The 18,225-nt window shown below is 44.9% G+C and overlaps 1 long non-coding RNA gene across 1 annotated transcript in view; it reads right to left on the bottom strand.

The window, feature by feature from the left end:
• The window catches only part of LOC146350818 (uncharacterized), a 55,941-nt gene that overhangs the window by 12,664 nt on the left and 25,052 nt on the right, over positions 1–18,225 (bottom strand). Inside the window, exon 2 of the long non-coding RNA XR_014789413.1 lies at positions 4,274–4,511. This is a non-coding gene — a long non-coding RNA (uncharacterized LOC146350818). The remainder of the gene's footprint in view (positions 1–4,273; positions 4,512–18,225) is intronic.

Here is an 18,225-nt window from a genome sequence, read left to right as displayed (position 1 = left end):
TTGATTGTGTAGAAAGAAAGGAGGCCAAAGATAAAGAAAAATAAAAGAGTTGGTAAGACAATATTATGAAAGCTGCACTGTCAATCTCACAGGCTGAAACAAAAAACAAAACAAATGGCCAAATGACATGTATGTCTTGAGGCTCCTGGAAAAAGATTAAAGCCAAGTTACAATGTGTGTGAATTCTTGTGAAATTAATTCCCCACTGCTGCAGGATTAATATACTACATCCTCCTTGGGTCAACATGACATATGGGGTTCACAGCTAGAACAAAGCAGAAACACCAGAGTAGTGAGAGAAGGGGATTAAAATGTATTTATAGATCTTTGCATTCTAACATAGCAAAGGAAAGAATTACATCGCTCTGTGGGTGCTGGTGGGCAGAAAAGCAATTTATAAATACTTTTAATTAAATAATAGGAATTGCATTAGGAAAGACAAGAGCTTCAGTGACTGTAAATGAACGATTAAATGGCTGATGGCTCTATGATGTTAAATATTGAAAATCTTCTTAGAGATTTTATGGGCATTTTCCTTGGGTGATTGCAAAAGAAAATGTGGATGCAAACTGCCGAGAGGCCACGCTGTCAAAATTCCCCTAGAGTTGCTCCTCTTTGCCATTGCAACCTGAGCGGTGTCTCCACCAGTGATTTACTCCTAGCCAGCTGTGTTTGGAGGTTGTTAGGGATACATGACTTTATGACCACCCAGCAGCCACCCCGGAACTTATCAGGGAAAAAACAGATTTCCTGAGACTGCTGAAAGTTCAATTCTTTTCCTTAAGTCGGGTTCTCCATGATACAGTTGCTGTGTGCCCCAACCCCTGCATTGACCTTGGGTATGCTAGCCCTGCCAGGGGTGTGCCTTTCACCCTGACCCCGGTCAAGGGGTGTTTCCTGTGTGTTTCCCATCCCTGCACAAACCAATTAGTGACTACTCAGAAGTCACTCCCATTGCGCTCAGTGAGGCTTGTCCTCTGAATGCCCACATCAGAATTTGCAGAGATCTCCCTCAATTGAAATGACACAGTTTAAAACACAGATTCCCTAAATGCTGTAAAGCGCCATCTTGAGGCTCTGATTCTCCATTGTTTGGTTTATTGCCTTAGGAAGTAACTATTTCACATCTTTGATATAGAGATCCTGTGCAGTATCGGTTTGGTTAGAAAGGAGGCTGGTTCCCCATCCCTGTGTTCTCCCCACCTTTCCTAGGACAAGCATATGTGTGTCTACTCGGAAGTAACTCCCATTGTGCTCAATGAGGCTTGCCCCTGAAATGCAGGTGCATCTGGACTTTCAGGGGAAAGGAGAAAGGAGGATAGGGGGGAGCCACTCTTATTGGTTGAGCAGCCCCTTCCAATCAGATGACGTTCACTCCAACCCCATCCCCACCAGGAAGAATGTTCTGTGAAGTGATTTTTACTGGTGCAGAGAACTTGCTCATGGAGCCCTGCATGGACCAAAGCACAGCAAAGCTGATATGTTTTTTAAAAATCTGGTAGTCCTCCATTCGCTTCTCCTTCTGTCGCTGTGGAAACACCCCACCCCCCTGCTTGTTCCTCCGCCTTTCTCTCTGGCCCAGATGACAGTGGTAGTGGCAAGAAGGAGGAGCAGATGCCACGGCCGACTTGCTCCCCGGCTCTCTGCCTGTCAAGCAAGCAAGTGGCAGCAATGATGAGAAAGAGGATGCCGAGCAACAGTAGATGGTGGCAAGAAGGTAGATTCATGCAGGTAGCAGGAGGCAGGCTCACACAGGGAGGGGGCCCGTTGGAGGGGTTCTGCCCAGGGCCCACAAACCCGGAGCCGGCACTGCTCTCTGACCTAGTCTCAATGCTTTCAGGCTGGACTTGGGCTTTTGTCTGGCAGCCAGCAAATTTTGACCTTACCCACGTCTGCAGATAGGAAGCTGCCTTATACTAGGTCAAACCACAGGCCCATCTCTAGCCCAGGACTTTGACGGGCAGCCATTCTCCAGGGCCTCCAGCAGCAGTCTTTCCCTCACCTGCTCCCTGATCCTGCCTGATCCTCCCTGATCCTGATCCTTCACAGAAGTCCACTTGAAGTCTCAATAACCAATGCCTCTTTCTGCAGTGGAGGCTGGTGGCTTCAGTTTCGGTGGATTCTGGGTTTCAGTCAGAACCAGCCAGAACTCTAAAGGAGCTATCCAAGGGGCTAGACCCTATCCCCCCAAATAGGTTCAGCCCCTTAGATAGCTCCTTTAGAGCTCTGGCAGGTTCTGACTGAAACCCTTACAGCCCCATCAAAATTGGAGCCACCAGCCTCCACTGTCTTTGTGGCAATGGCATCATCCGTTTCCTTTGCCACGTTCCTGTTTACTAAAATCTTTAATTGGGGCTTAAAATTAAAAACTTTAATCACACCCTCTAACTGACCCAATCTGGCCAGAGCTCTGTGCCAGGGAAAATCCCAGCCTTTAGTTGTCCTGATGTTCAGAAAATAGCTCTTTTCTGTCTGTTTGTTTGTTTGCACTATACATGCCTACCGCAGATAAAGCTGAAATCGCAGGGAGGCTACAACTCCTCAATGGTGAAGCAAAAGCACTCTGAATATACTCTGAGGTGCCCTCTGTTATTACTTACCTGTTATTTCAGCATACAAAGTCAGGGCCATGATGGATTCATGGACTGAACTGGGACTACTCATGTCTTGCTGATGACAGGAATGAATCTGAGCATGTGGAGATAGTTAGCAGCTCAGACTTAGAATGGGAACAGCCAGAACAGGGGGAGGCTCCCTTCCTAGTGAGCTCAGATATGGCAAGGCCTTCTTCTCAAGACCTTGGCACACAACTGGCTCAGCCTGAAGGGCCCTCCTTTCCTCCTGCATGGGAACCCAGGTCTTGGGGGAGGAGGAGAGTGCAGGGCGTGACTTGAGGGATGTTAGGGTCCATCGCAGAGCAAAGCGGGAAAAGTTAGAGGCGGAGCTCAGACGCTCCTCCAGGTTGGCTATGTGTGATAGCCTACATAGGGGGTAGCAAGCAACTGTAAGTGAAGGGTGTCCCCCCTAAGCTAGTCTGGCTGGGAAGTTCTTGTTCAGACTGCCAGCAACGTCTCTAACTTCCACTTCAGCTCCTCTATTGGTATTCGTAATTGTGTGGAGTAGCTGTTTCCTTTGTCACCTGAGAGTTTCCTAGAATTTGCATCTGTAAAGAACCTGGTCGTTAACTAATAAAGTAGTGGGCCTGATGCTTGGTATCTTGGAGAGCGTTAATTGTGAAGAGAGAAAGAGGATGAAGGAATTTGACAGCTGTGCCTTGGTGCTGGTCAACTGTAAAATGGGACCAGTGTCCTCTAAATCAGGGATGGGGAACCTCCAGATGTTGTTAGACTCCAATCAGCCCCACCCAGCATGGCCAATGGGTATTGTAAACTAACAATACATGGAAGGCCACAGATACTTCCCCACCTTTGATCTGAATCAGGTGTGGGCAACTTGTGGCCCTCCATATGGTTTGGCCTACAATTCCCATCATCCCTCTTCATTGGCTTTGCTGGCTGGGGTTGATGGGAGTGGTAGGCCAAAACCTCTGCAGGACTGCAGGTTGCCCATCCTGCTCTAAAGGGTTCAAATGATTGTGTATACCTGTGTACTAGATGTATTCGACTTGCTGCCATCTGCTTTTAGTTCCCCGTTTCTACCTGTGGCAATTTGAAACTGGATTGTGTTGGTCCCATCCAGCAGGCCATGCTGCTGGCTGTCGGGCTGCATTTTGAGCAGCACCCACTCAAGGTTATCCCTATCCTCATCTGCAAAATATGCTGGAGGATATGCGAATACTGTTCACCCTTATTTTAATGTACGTGATGCCCTGTTATTATTTGATGAGTGAATCAAAGCATCGGTATGGAACTCTTTTGTAATACTTAAGTGGTTTCTCCCTGTCACCCCCCGGTTATTTTTCTGATGAGACAGAAACAAAAGATTATGCCTTGTCAATGTTTTTATGAAAATCAAATTAAATTATGTCCAAAAGCTCACCCTTTCCAGAGCATTTAATTAACTTCTTTGAGAATTCTAAGTGTTCAGGAAGCTGCACACTTCCTGAACACAAGTGTGCAGTATCAGGATGTAATGCTCATATATATTTCTATGTTCTACATCACCACAAAGAAATAACCGTCTGTCAAGTTCCTCTAAATAAAAATATTTATTCATTACATTTCTAATTTGCCCAACAACGAATGTTCTCTGAGTGGATTGCAAACAGTTAAAAGACCAAAATGCCATAGAAACAGTAAAAAGGTAGGCTTACCAGTGTATAATCCCTATGGTTGCCTTTGAGCCTCTTTTGAAAATGCAGTCTATCTCAAACAAACTTCCCATTTTTGCTGGTGCCTTTCAGCATCAGAAGTCCAGGACTGGAGGTCTGACTTGCTCATGGGGGGAATGAGACTGCATTACTTCTTATCTTTCCAGTGGATAAATTGATAGCTTCCGAACAGGGTGCATCTGCTGAATGCTAAATCCACTCACTGCATGATTATTTTCGACTGGAGGGGAAGAAAAAAAAAAAAAACCTAACAGCTGGACGGAGTTTCATAAATAGCCATATCTTTTCAGAAGACCAATACAGTAGCATTTCAGTCAATCATATCACTATTTGTGTTTGAAAACACACAAACCAAGCAAGTGCTATTATATCGGGCTTCCTATTAAGGTTTGTTTAATGCAAGCTATGAAATACTACCAAGTACTGGAATGGTGAATGTGTCTGGGCTTTCTGCATGTTATCTTGGCAAGCACATTCAATACTATACAGAAAGTCCAGGCATTGGTGCCCATTGATCATCCCAATATCTGGGTTTATCACATTACAGGGGTCAATTCAAATAACAATTTATAATATGACAATCATAGAATCATTGAGTTGGAAGGAACCTAAGAGATCATCTAGTCCAGACCCCTGCTCAATGAAGCCTCTGTATTGCAGGGTGCAGCTACAGCATCCCTGACTGGTGGCCATCCAGCCTCTGTTTAAACACCTCCAGCAAAGGAGAACCCACCTCCTCCTGAGACAGTCTGTCCCACTACTGAACAGCTCTCCCTGTTAGGAGGTTTCTCCTAATGTTAAGCCAAAATCTGTTTGTCTGCAATTTCCATTTGTTGTTTCTAGTGCTGTCCTTCAGAGCAACAGAGAGCAAAGTCTGTTCCATTTTCTGCATCACTGCATTTCAGATATTTGAAGACTGGTATCATGTCTCCCCTGTCTTCTCTTCTCCAGGCTAAACACACCCAGCTCTTTCAACCATTCCTCACAGGACTTAGTTTCCAGATCCCTGCCATCCTGCTTGCTCTTCTCTGGACGCTCTCCAACTTGTCAGTGTCCTTCTTAAAATGGGGTGCCCAGAACTGGACACAATACTCCAAATGCAGTCTGACTAAGCCAATGTGAGATGATTTGGGGAGGGACATTATACTGTTCTTGGGCTGGTTCACAGTGCTCAGTTTCTTCACACCATTTATTACACAGGTGTGCAACTACACAGGGTAAAGAGAATATGAACTGGCAAGAAAAAGTGGCATCACAATGGTAGAAGATGTCTGCTAGTTTCTAGCAGTGCCGGAGGATCACAATCACATCAGCAAGTGGTGGGTGCAGGGGATTTCTCCCTTCCCCATGTAGTTCCCACTTGTGGTAAGAGAGATAAACTGGATCTTGGCCAACACATGTTGAGATTAGTAGTCCTCACATCCTGGATCAATCCACTTTTTGAAAGCTTTCCAGAATATGGTGAGGTGCAATCTGGTTAGGTACTGACCCCAATTGTAAGAAACAGAAATCACACATGCACCCCACCCCAGGTCAGTGTATACTGATGCCAGCATACAGAAAATAATTATGTTGATTACCTATGGATTGGGGAGAAGTTCATTTAGTTCACATTTTAGTGTGAACTTACCTAATTTCACACTTATGAATGACTATGCAATTGCAAACCAAAATTCAGTAATCTTTCCAAATTTTCACTTCTCCAAATGTTGCAATGGAGTTCTCTAGTCAAAAATGAATAGAAAAATGCACATATTGGGGAAAATCATGGCTTTTTTTATTAAGAAAATTGCTTGCAAAAAGCCCATGTATATTAGGCAAAAAATGTGCACAAATGCTTATGCATTTTCATGTGAACTTTAAAAAAATCTCAAAGTTTGGGATGAACAGAAAACACTGGAGAACTTCTCAAAGTTTGAGATGAACCAGACTTAAGATGGGAAAAATGAGAAACTGAGAAAAGCCAACTTTGGCAGATTCATCCATCCATATAATTAGTTTTGATTATATATGGGAGCTGTTCCCAACCTGGTCCCTCCAGATGTTTTGGATGACAACTCCCATCATCCCCAGCCAGCATGGCCAATGGCGGGCATCAGGTTGGGGAAGGCTGATACGTGTACTAATATGTTTGGGTATGGAGAGTTAGCTGCTGTTGAATGGCCCATTCCTGCTAAATCTCCCCCTTGCCTTCAGACTATCATCCCTGATAGTGACTTGCATTCAGTTTTGGTTCTGAATCTAAGAATATTTGTAGATTAAAGCCCAAAAGAGTTCCAGCCATTGTTAGGTGCTAAATTTTTAAAAGTTCCTTATATCAAGCAGTTTGCTAATGTGACTTTATGAAGTTAATTTAAAGATTTTATTGTACATTCTTTTAATGTTACTATTCTAACTACTACGTAATTATAGCTTTTTCTAGTAATCTGTTTCCTGTAGGTGCTACAATAGCAGTTCTCCTGGACTGCACAGCAGCCCAAATCTTATTTCAGGAACTGTAGTCTAGCAGTTTCTTAAACACCTTTTCAAAATGTACGATTTATCTGATTTAGAAATTCTGGATTACTGAAAGAAACGCTAAGAAGTCACTGCCTAGTTGCTCTTTTTATTTTACTTTAAACAGAAGTGTTCAAAATATTACTAGGATTCATTCTGGTTCATTTCATGAATGCATACATCTATCCATAAGGAGCAGAAACAAGACATGAAAACCCACCAAGAACTAATCCTGCACTATGCTTTTACAAATGAAAATGCATATTCATAAAGGAAAAAAGATTGCCTTACATCATATATCTATCTATATCTATATCTATATCCATATCCATATATCCATCCATCCATCCATCCATCTATCTATCTATCTTAAATGCTTCATGGACATCATCTCTCTTGTCATTACACAGTTTAAAAGAAAAGAAAATCCACAAACAATTAAAATAAACAGCAGTGATTAAAAAGTCCAGCAGACACGTACAAGCAAAATATGATAAAATACTGAGAAGCCCTCTCTTGCATGACCATCTCTGATTAAGGGGTCACATGGAGAAGGGCTTCAAAGATGACTTAAGGGCACAGATAGTTACATAAATAATTGGTGGTGCCCTTAGCAATTAATAAGAATCACAGTACTGGTGTCAGCAACACACGTGGCGACAGCAGCAGCCCCAGACATTTCTAATCCCATAAACCCCATTTCAAAGAAGGGCAACTAAAATTATCAAGGCACCAGAATATCTTTCCTATGAAGAAAAGCTTAAAAATTGAGGTGTTTTGTTGTTGTTCATTTGGCCGGGAAAGATGATGGAAAGAGAAATATGATAGAGGTTCATAGAAATATGAATAGCACAAGGAGAAGGAACAGGGAGAATTTTTTTCCTCATACATAGTGCTAGAACTTGAGTGCCATGCTATGAAAAAGATTGGCAATAGATTCAGGAATCAGACAGACAAAATGAAGTGTATCTTCATTCAACACATGATCCTCTTATGGTACTACCATCTACAGTCCTGCTTTTGATCTTCTGGACGCAGCTGGTTGGACACTGGAGTAAACTGAATGTCGGACTAGATGACACCTTGTTCTCCAGGCAGCTCTTCCATTTGTGATATTCTTAAACCTTCTCTGAGACCAAGTAGCAGTGTGTGACCTGAATTAAGATTTTAATCTTAACATATACAGCCTGAGTGAGAGTGTTCTGAAACACTGAAAAAGTGTGGTAGAAAAAAGCAGGGATGGCCCTACCGTTAGGAAAAGTGAGGCGGTCGCTTCTGGCGGAAGATGATGGGAGATGTGGAGGAGCCAGCAGCAAGAGAGCACCACCCTGGCCTTTTCCTTCTGTTGGGGGACACACCTAGTGTTCCATGAGCCCTGCACTCAAGGTGAGGTGGAGGATGCTGTCCTGCCACCGCTGTCGAAAAATTCAACCACCAGTCAGGCAGGGGAGGAGCTATCTCGTCCTTCACCTCAGGCAGCAAAATGTTTTGGGCCAGCCTTGAAAAAGACAGAATGTTCTCATATCTAAGAAGGTACTTACTAAGAACAAGTAGGAGCTGGAAACTAGGTGTTGCAGTTAGGGATGTACGAAAGTGACTTACCTTTCGCGGATTATGTTGATGGTGAGGGGGGAGGCGTTCCGTCCCTCCCCCCAGAATCCTCGACGGGGCAGGAGGCGATACATTCCTCCCCCCCAGAATCCTCAATGGCTGGCTGTGCTCCACGGCAGCTCCGCGGAGCAGCCGGCCAGGCCCAGCCCAGCCCAGAGCTGTCCGCAGCCGAATTTCTGGCCGCAGAGGGCTCTGGGGAAAAAAAACAAACCAAAAAGCGTACGCAAATGGCGGCGGCTACGGCCGCCGCCATTTGTGTTCCTTATTTTTGGCCGTCTGAATCTCCGTAAATATTTACGTAGACTATGACGGCGAAAATCTTTACGTAGGCTAAAATGGCGAATCAAAAAGGGACGCAAATAGCACCTGCTACGCTATTTGCATTCCCCTTTATTTTCGCCATCATAGTCTACGTAAATATTTACGTAGACTAAGACGGCCAAAAATAAGGAACGCAAATGGCGGCGGCTGTAGCCGCCGCCATTTGCGTACTCAGTTGTTGTTTTTTTAAACCCACCCAGCCATGATAGGCTACGTAAAGATTTATGTAGCCTATCATGTCGTGTTTGTTTGTTTGTTTAAACCCAGCCATGATAGGCTACGTAAATCTTTACGTAGCCTATCACGTCTTTTTTTTTTTTTTTAACAAGACTGGAAATGGCGGCGGCAGCAGCCGCCCAGAAGATCCGCCCCAGGTAAGTCTCGTCCCGGGGGGGATCTGTGGGGGGGTGGGGGGGTGGCAGGCTGTTCCGCCACAGAGTTCGGGGGGCCGAATGCACTGGCATTCGGCCTCACCGAGATCTGTGGCAGAATTCTCTGACATCCCTAGTTGCAGTGCAGAAAGCCTCCTGGTCAGGATTCCAGCCACTCCATTCTTTTCCCCCTCCCTGCTCCAGTGTTCTGGCTTTGCCCTCCAACAGTCAAAGCATCTCTGCACCAGCGTAAAATCCTGCATTTAAAACAGGGCTTTCTGCTTCTGTTTTAAATGCAGGGTCACAATGGACTCCCTTTACACGCACTTCCGCTACCCTTTCTTCCCTCCTTTTCCCCCTTATCTGAGTCTTCCATAATGTTTCATTGGTCTAGCTTCTCTTATTGAGGGTTTTCCTCTTTTCACGGAGGGAGCTCAAGCAGAACACAAGCAGAGTAATCTTTTAGCTCATTATCTCCAATCTTTTAAAAAACGGAATAAAGGTCATTTAGTGCGGGAGGGAAGAGCTAAATCTCCTGCCCCCAACAATGTCAACCCCCTTGAAAAATCACCCCTCCCCTGCTGCAATCTGGCTTTTAAAAGCCCCATTCATGCCAATGGGGGTTTTATACAGCCCACTGCTGTATGTGGGCATTTTGGGGTGGGTGGGTGGCCGCTGGGGAGTGGAGAGCTAAATCTCCCCTGACACTGCAACCCCCCTCCCTCAAAAATTGTCCCTTCCCCACTTCAATCAGGCTTTTAAAAAGCCCCTATTGGTGCAAATGTATGAACATGGGGGTGGGGGGATGCAATCACATTGCTGAGCCCCATGCCATTAATGGGGTGGCCCCAGCCATGTTTGGATGTGGCTGCACCCATTGCAGGCCTGCAGCCCTGACATGCTTGCCCAGAACCCATTTAGTCCTCAGGCCAAAAAAGTTTCCCCACCCTTGATATATATGATCACATACTTCTAACTATGTAAGCTCCAGAGATGTAAGAAACCACACGATGGGAATACAGTTTCTAATTCAGTGTGTGAGATAGAGCATTCTTTGACAATAGAATTTGCTTATATCAAAGTCAAAAGTCCTTTAATTGGAATCCAGTTGGAATAAGAATTGCGTAATAATAAATCCATCTCCTTTCAGCATTATATAGCTTGATTCCAATTATTGGTTAATCTCACATTATCTCCCTCTCTAAATTTCACAGGACAGATCAGCCATCATATGTCTGATTTCATACATGAATAAATCAGAGGTTTAGTACTAGCAAAGAGTTCAATATTATGTCAACTCTCTTAGTTCGCAGGAAATTATTTCAGCGTGGTCTGATAAAAGAGAAGGGGAAAACTACAAAGTACACTACACTGAACTACTGAATTTCAGATCAGGAAAATGTTCAAATTGCTCGCAGCCATCGTATAAATAAACAGAGAAATACAAATTCTCAAGCTAGAGCTATTCTAAAATCAAACAAACAAGCTAGAAATGCATCCCGGAAGGCAATTTTGCAGAATTTACATCTGTGCTTATCTATTAGCTACAACAGCCAATGTCTTTTTTTTTTTTTTTTGCCAACATTAGCTGAAAATGGCAGTTCAGATAATGCAAATATGCTACTTTACTTCTAGCCCATATTGTGGTATTTTGAACAAAGGTGGGAATTAAGTGCAAAACTCAGTGAAACAAAGAGACAGCTCACATTCTTGGATGTTTATTATGCATAGATGTTACGGATGCAGATGTGCATTTAAATATTCATCCCCAGCCATATTGTGATGCAGATCTGGGATCTCATTTATATCCCACTGAAGTGGTTGGAGTCTTCTGATGCAGAGGGGGGATGTATGACCTTCTTCAGAGCCAACCCTTGCTGCGCATGGCTAGCTGCTCATAGAATTGGATCAGTGGTCAGAAACCAGCACAGCTGTTTGGTAAGTTATAGGGGGCTTCCGAAATAAAATGTTATTACCTGACACCAGAGTGAATTCAGTGATGCTGCTTGATATATCTCTCTGGCTAATAAGTTCCAGAAGATAGGAAACAGATTCTAACTGGGGGAAAGATGAGCACAGACTCACTTGCTGACTGAAAAGGGAGGGGAAACATGTGGCAGAAGGTGATACTCCCTAAGGCGGTCGTGGGGAACATGTGGCCCACTGCATGTTCTTGGACTGCAACTCCCATCAGCCCTAGCCAGCATAATCAATGGTGAAGGATGATGGGAACTGCAGTCCAACACCTTCTGGAGGGCCACATGTTCTCCATCCCTGTCCTAAGGTGTACTAGACTCAGGCTGTTAAGGACTACCAGGTTACACTCTACCTGAAGTCACTAAAGCATTTGCATTAGCAAGTGATAATGCTGTGTATTTCACGAAGTATGGGCTTCCTTTTCTTCATGGCTGATGTGGAATTTCATGTAATTCAGCCTATCTCAAGGAGCGCCTCCAGCAACACCAGTCAGGCCACTCAACAAGATTAGCCTTGGATGGCCTTCTCTCTGTCCCATCAGCCAGGACAGCTAGGCTGGTGAGGACAAGGGAGATGGCCTTCTCTGTGGTGGCCCCCACTCTGTGGAACTCCTTCCCTAGGGAACTCCGCCATGCCCTCTCCTTAATGAGCTTCCGCCACGCATTAAAAACGTGGTTGTTCAGGCAGGCATTTGGGGTGGGTTAGGGTATTTTTAGAAATATGATGTTTTCATGTAGAATTTTATTGTTTTAAAACTGTTGTATTGCTGTACATCGCCCAGAGTGGCCAGGTGACCGGCCAGATGGGCGATTAAGAAATTCAATAAAATAAATAAATAAATAAATAATTTATGCCTGCCATTAGGTTGGCCCAATTAGAAAGATCACTGTTCCTAATCCTGATTTGGTATCTGATGTTCTTTCTTCCTATACTCCAGTTAAGAACTATCCAGTTAATACGTTGCAATATAGGCTTGGGATATACTCCTGCTCTAGCATGAGCAGAAGGGTGCCTCTTGTTGTTAGCTCAGATAGATCAGTATCTGAGTAAAGATACCTTCAGTTAAGGCCAGAACAAGTCATTATGGAAGATGCATGGCTGACTGCTTCCAAGAACAGCAATGTCCTTGTCCTCTCTCACCCCTGTTAACATCCAAAAAGGCAAAACGCATGACGTGACATCGCCACATGATGTGTTTCTTTGCCTCTGGGAGTGGGGAGCCATGAAGAGGAGCCACTTAGTGTGGTGCCCCCCAATCTAGATCAGGATCTTAGTGTGGGGGGCTTTAACACTTCCCCCTGTTGCAGGCCCAATCTGGATTGGGGGCCCTGCACCTACCATTTATAGTGATCCATTGAAGTGAATGGATCACCATTTTGTGATATAAATTGCAGATGTGTGTGTGTGTGTGTGTGTGTGTGTGGGGAGACATTCCTAACTGGGCCTGCAGTGTGTGTGTGTGGGGGGTTAAAGCCCCCTATCCCCTGTTGCACTAGGGTCCCCATCCAGATTGAAGGCCTTGTGATCACACTAGAGTAAATGAGAACAAAAAAAGATATTGCTGCTAATTTCGCCTTTAATGTAATACCTGCTTTGGCCCTGAGAGGCATGTCTGAAAGAGGGTGCATCAGTGTGCACAGCTGCATGTGTGTTGGTGCTCCAGGCGGTTGGGAGTCCTCATCACACCAGAGAGCCAATCGGGTGGAGTGCCTATACATGTGCAACTGTACATGCACAGGCGACCCTCTTCAGGTGGATGTTGGGGGAAAGGCCAGCAGTGCATAGTCTCACCCCCGTGTGTCTAGTGTATGTGTGGAGGAATGCAGGAAAATGCCTTTGATGTTACCAGGGGAGAGAAAAGAAGGAGATGCAGGACTGCCGTTTTCAGTGGTGATTAGGCAATAGCTAGTTTGGGCCTTACACCTGCTTCTATGGGACCTTAATCTCTGTTTAGGCCCTTCCACGCCGGAACCTGAACCTGATAACAAAGTGTTCTCCTTGATTTTCCCTCCTTTCTGCTTAATATTGATGTTTAACTCCCATCTCTGACACAAATACAATAAAAGGTATTCACTTGCTCTTGCGCTCTGCCACCAGCCTAATAGGTTTCTTTGTGTTGCTGCAACCCAACAGGTACATGTAGCAGGTACTGTAATATTCTGCAATCAACACTGACTTTGCATTATAATCTTCTGACATTTTAAGATCTCAAGTGTGGCAACTAAACCATTATGTGTCAGTGCGAGTCTTTTCAGGATTTTATTAGTTTTATATCCAGAGCAGTCAGGCTAAAGGTGGATTTGCATAATCAGTTGTCACACATGGCGTTTTCTACATGTGTTATTACCCACTACTCATACAAAGGCATGTATGTGAAGTAGTGGTTTTTGGCAACAAGCAGAATGACACTATGGGCTTATAGTGATTGGAGCAATAAAATACGATACATTACCAGCTGATTCCCACATGCATGTTCTGTCCTCGATGAATGCAACATCGAGTTGAGTAAGATTTATTTTCAAGACCATACAGAGTACAAATATGCTGTACAAAACATAAACCCATAAAATCAAGAACCGTGGAAGCAAGGATTATAGTAGTGGAAGCTGGTGGCTCTGATGTCAGTGGGGTGGTAAATCAAATCTGGGTTCAGTCAGAACTCTAACGAAGCTATCCAAGGTTCCAAGCTCAATCCCCCAAATGGGTTCAGCACCTTGGATAGCTCCTTTAGAGTTCTGACTGAAACCCAGTGTGGATTCACTGCACCATCGACATCGGAGCCAACGGCCTCCCCTGGATTATAGGATCAGTCTGCTATGCCTACAGTTAAAAATTGCTAACACCCACCTGCTGCTTCAAATACAAAGGAAGGAACTTCCTAAGAACAGAAATCGGTATGTTAACTATTGAGATGGGTGTACAGCTACCTATCATTAACTAGTCACTGGAATCCAGCTCATAGAAAATGAAACAGCCTAACTTGGCCTCCAGGAGCAATTCATGAAGCTGGAGGAGGAATCTTGGCAGAATGTCCTTGACAGGCATAATAGATTTCTAACTGCATGCTGCAGTTGCAATACACCAGTAAAGGCTTAGGAGTAATAGAAGAAGAAAGACTGAATTATGTACAATCTAACCTTTCCAAGGTAGTAGAAGTGAAGACTGTTCCAATGTATTATATGATTAAGTTTACATGCAGGCTGAAAGCTATTTATTAGATATCTCTAAATAACAAATTAAGAGAGTCTTGATTTTCCTTAGATTACAGCAAATGCATACAGTAGTCTTGGATGGCCACTACAGGACGATATCATTTAACTTGAGACTCTAGCCCCAAATCAGGCATTACTTAAAGTAGTTAGTTCAACATGCAAGAGGGAATGGGGCCATGCCAAGTAGCTCTGCCCCCTGACGTTGTATGCACCAGCGGAGGCTTGTGGTTCCCATTTCAGTGGGGCTGTAATTCCCTTCTGGGTTTCAGTCAGAACCAGGCAGAACTCTAAAGGAGGTATCTGAGGTGCTAAGCCTATTTGGGGGATTCAGCACCCAGGATAGCTCCTTTAGGGTTCAGGCTGGTTCTGACTGAAACCCAGAAGGGAATTACAGCCCCACAGCAATCGAAGCCACCAGCCTCCACCATCTAGGCACCACATACCACAGCGTGCTCTGCAAAGAAGGGGCCTGCACAGATAGAGCTGTATGTCTGGGGGACTGCACACAAGTGGGAACCCTGAGCTAGATGCACAAAGGCCCCCTCCCTGAAGACATTGTGCAGACATCAAGAGAGAAGACATGTGATGTGTGCATCATCAGGGGCAGAGCTATTTGATGCAGCTCTGTCCTTGCTCTTGTGTTGAGCTAACGACTCTAAACAATGACTGCCTAGGCCTTCTCTTTATGCGGAGAAGCACCACTGGAGGAAGTATGCATGATTTGTTTGAACTCACCACTTATATCAAGTGATGACTGGCATGGCTCATCAACACAGATACAGCACAATGGGCAGAACTTCCACATCTCACTTCAAACTTTCAAAAAGTATTTTTCCTTACATCTTCAAAATGGATAACACAACCATATAACACAGTACAACAAAACAGCGGGCAGCATCCAATGGGGTGCTTATGCCCCTGCTGTCCTGTTGAGCTTGGTTCACGGCACCCAGAGGGGCTAAAACCAGCAAGGTACATACAGGCAAGGACCTGGCAAGTCGGGTCGAGGTGAGGCCAGTCTGGTTTAAGGGTGCTGAATAGCCAGGCAAGTTAGACCAGGCAGGGTCTTTCAGGACCTTGGCTAGCTCCCAATTAGTAAGATTCAAGGAAGGAGAACTGGTGACTCAGCAACAGTCAAAGGCTTTCTGAAGCCTTATAAAGGCCAGCCCTCAAGACCTGCAGTTTACAAATCTCCATTGCACAAGCGGGATCCACCGTTTGTGCAATGGAGATTTAACGCTTCCTAAAGAAAGCTCTGAAATGGGCAAAAACACTCATTTCTGGATTGGCACAGGTCAGCGGAGCTCCCTTATGCAAACTCCACTAACTGCCCTGTTCCAGAAACAAATGTTTGCACTCATTTCCAGTTGCTCCCCGTTGCTCTAAGTCTCCATTCTGCCAGTGGTGGGTGTAGCTTGCAGAAGGGAATCGGCACAACAGAATCAGTGGAGGTGTAAGCTGGATACTGCCCAGAATTTCACTGAGCAACTTTTACAGAAGTGATCAGCTGATATTGCCTAGTAAGACTCTCTAAATGTTTCCATGAATCTAAGAGGGCTGCATGTCACTTCTGTGAGTACATTCAAATGTATAATTCTCCCATATGATTCTCTGAAGTGGTACATTCCATTCTACCACCTCAGCACTCCACCACCTAGGCCAGGAGTGTTGAACCTCAGGCCCAGGGGCCAAATTTGGCCCTCTGGGGTTCTCTAGAGCCGCACTCTCTTTGCCAGGTCCCACCCCTTTCCTCTGACCATCAATCATTTGGAGGTTTCCTAGCTTTTGTGTGATTTCTTCCCCATTCTAAAAGGTTGAAATGCTTCTCCTAACGCATAGTTCCTGGCAGCAAGACCTTCAAGCTGACATATGCTGGTGTTTTTGGTCTTTGGGCCCCACTCCCTTTGGCCTTTGGCCATGCCCACCACTGGAATGTGCCCCCCTCTGGCTGAAAGAGGTTCAGCACCCCTGACCAGTCATCAAATGTACAGTAATCAAGTGTCAAGAATGCAAGTAATGTATTGTACACACATGGGTAAGCAGGAAGACGCAAGTGCAGAGAAAAGTAGTGACCTCCATACATCAGGGAAAAGCCCAAAGTCTCAAAAAATCAACCCCATGACTTGAGATGCTTCTGTATGAGTATTACCATAAATAGTTGGAAATATCAATTGCACAGCTATCAACTAAGAAAAACAAGCAAATCAAAGATGCTGACCTGGGCATGTTACAGACACCTGCAAATCCACCCTAAATTCCTGTGCCAAAACACATAGAGACATCAACTCTTCACTACACTAGCTCAACTTTGAAGCTATTCCAAGGAACAGTCAACTATAAATGCTTGTGGTGAACAAAGAGACCAAATTTACTTATATCAGGCCCAAGAAAACTTCCATTAATGCTCTGCCTGATGCTGTTGAAATACTTCCCTTTTTCCTAGCAAGGAAGAGTATATTTTCTGAACAGGATGGTAACCAGGACAGTCCTGTGGAGTGTCCCTCGTACTGATACTGATACATGGAACCATTGCAGCAGCAGGCAAATTAGGAATGTGGTTGGTGGTAGTGTGTAATTAACTCACACCACCCTATTCCTGCAGTGGCCCAGGGGAGGCCCTGCCATAAGGTAGAGTGAGGCACCTACCTCAGGCAACATATGCTAGGGGAGGCAGGAAATATTGGAAGACAGTACACCATGTGACCTACTCTGCACAGTGCCCTCAGGTGCAGTGGAAGACACTGCCTATTGCCAGTGCCCAAGTAGGATTCCACTGTCAGTCCGGTCAACATGGAATGGGAGGGGACACCATCTTGCCCTTTGCCTGAGGCAGCAAAATTTCTTGATCAAGCCCCACCTACCATGGCCTCCTCCATCAGATGTAAACTAAGTAACAATAATTGTGTTTCAGGATTCAGCAGGAAGGGAGGCCCACTGCAGAGGCACGTGAGAGGGACAACACAGAGTTATATATTTCCTCCATGGTGGCATACAGGTTTCTCCATGCCTCCATTTTATACTCACAAGAAACCTGCAAGGTAGGTTAGGCTGGGAGTTAGGGACTGGCTCAGTGAACCACATATGGCTATGCCACATTGGCATACCGAGCAAGGATCTGCTCCAGCACTCACGGGTCAACGCTGGCCCTATTTCCAGTGATGTTAAAAGAACATTTGCTATCAAAAATCAGTATTGGAATGGATTCATATAGGCTGATGATCACTGGTTAAGGGTTTGATACTATACTTTGCCAGAGTTCTTTAAGCTTTGATAACATCCCACCTAGATTACTGTAATGCACATTACATGGGGCTGCCCTTGAAGACATTTCAGAAGTTTTGATTGGTCCATAATGCCGCTGCTCAATAGCTTGCTGGAAGGCCAAAGTGAAACTATCACTCCAATGTGGGCATGATTGCTACAACTGCTGCTTAGCTTCCAGGCCAACTCAAGGTTGATTCTCATACCTTTAAACAGTTCAGGAGAATTCTCCCACATGTGCCTCATCCTAAAGTCGGGAGAAGCCTTCAAGGTCAGCACAAGACATTTTGCTGCCTGAGGCAGAGCAGCAAATGACATCCATTTTCCCCCACCCCCATGTCAGGGTACATAGTACCCAAGGTGGGTCTAAGTATTTTGACCCTCAAGGCAGAAAATCCCGCAAGCAACTCTCCTCTTTCCTAACTGTATAAATACAACAATACATCCCATAACTGCCAATTAGTTGTCCTCTCATGACACCCAAAATCAGCTGCCTGAAGCCGCCACCTCACTCTGCCTAATGGTAGGGCCAGATCTGGAGGCCTTGCTTTGCATTCTCTAATTTGCCACAACTAAATCAGAAGGGATGTGGAACTGGGCCATTTCTGTTGTGGTGTCTTCTTTGTGAAGCTCCCTGCCCTGAGAGATTGGGCTCGTCCTTTCTCTATGTAGCTTCCTCGGGTGA

Source organism: Heloderma suspectum, chromosome 3 (assembly GCF_057233095.1).
Source record: "Heloderma suspectum isolate Gila_16-S chromosome 3, 16-S_ref, whole genome shotgun sequence".
Taxonomy (NCBI): Eukaryota; Metazoa; Chordata; class Lepidosauria; order Squamata; family Helodermatidae; genus Heloderma; species Heloderma suspectum.
Note: the sequence above shows the minus strand (reverse complement) of the source record. Positions and strands in the feature narration are given on the sequence as shown.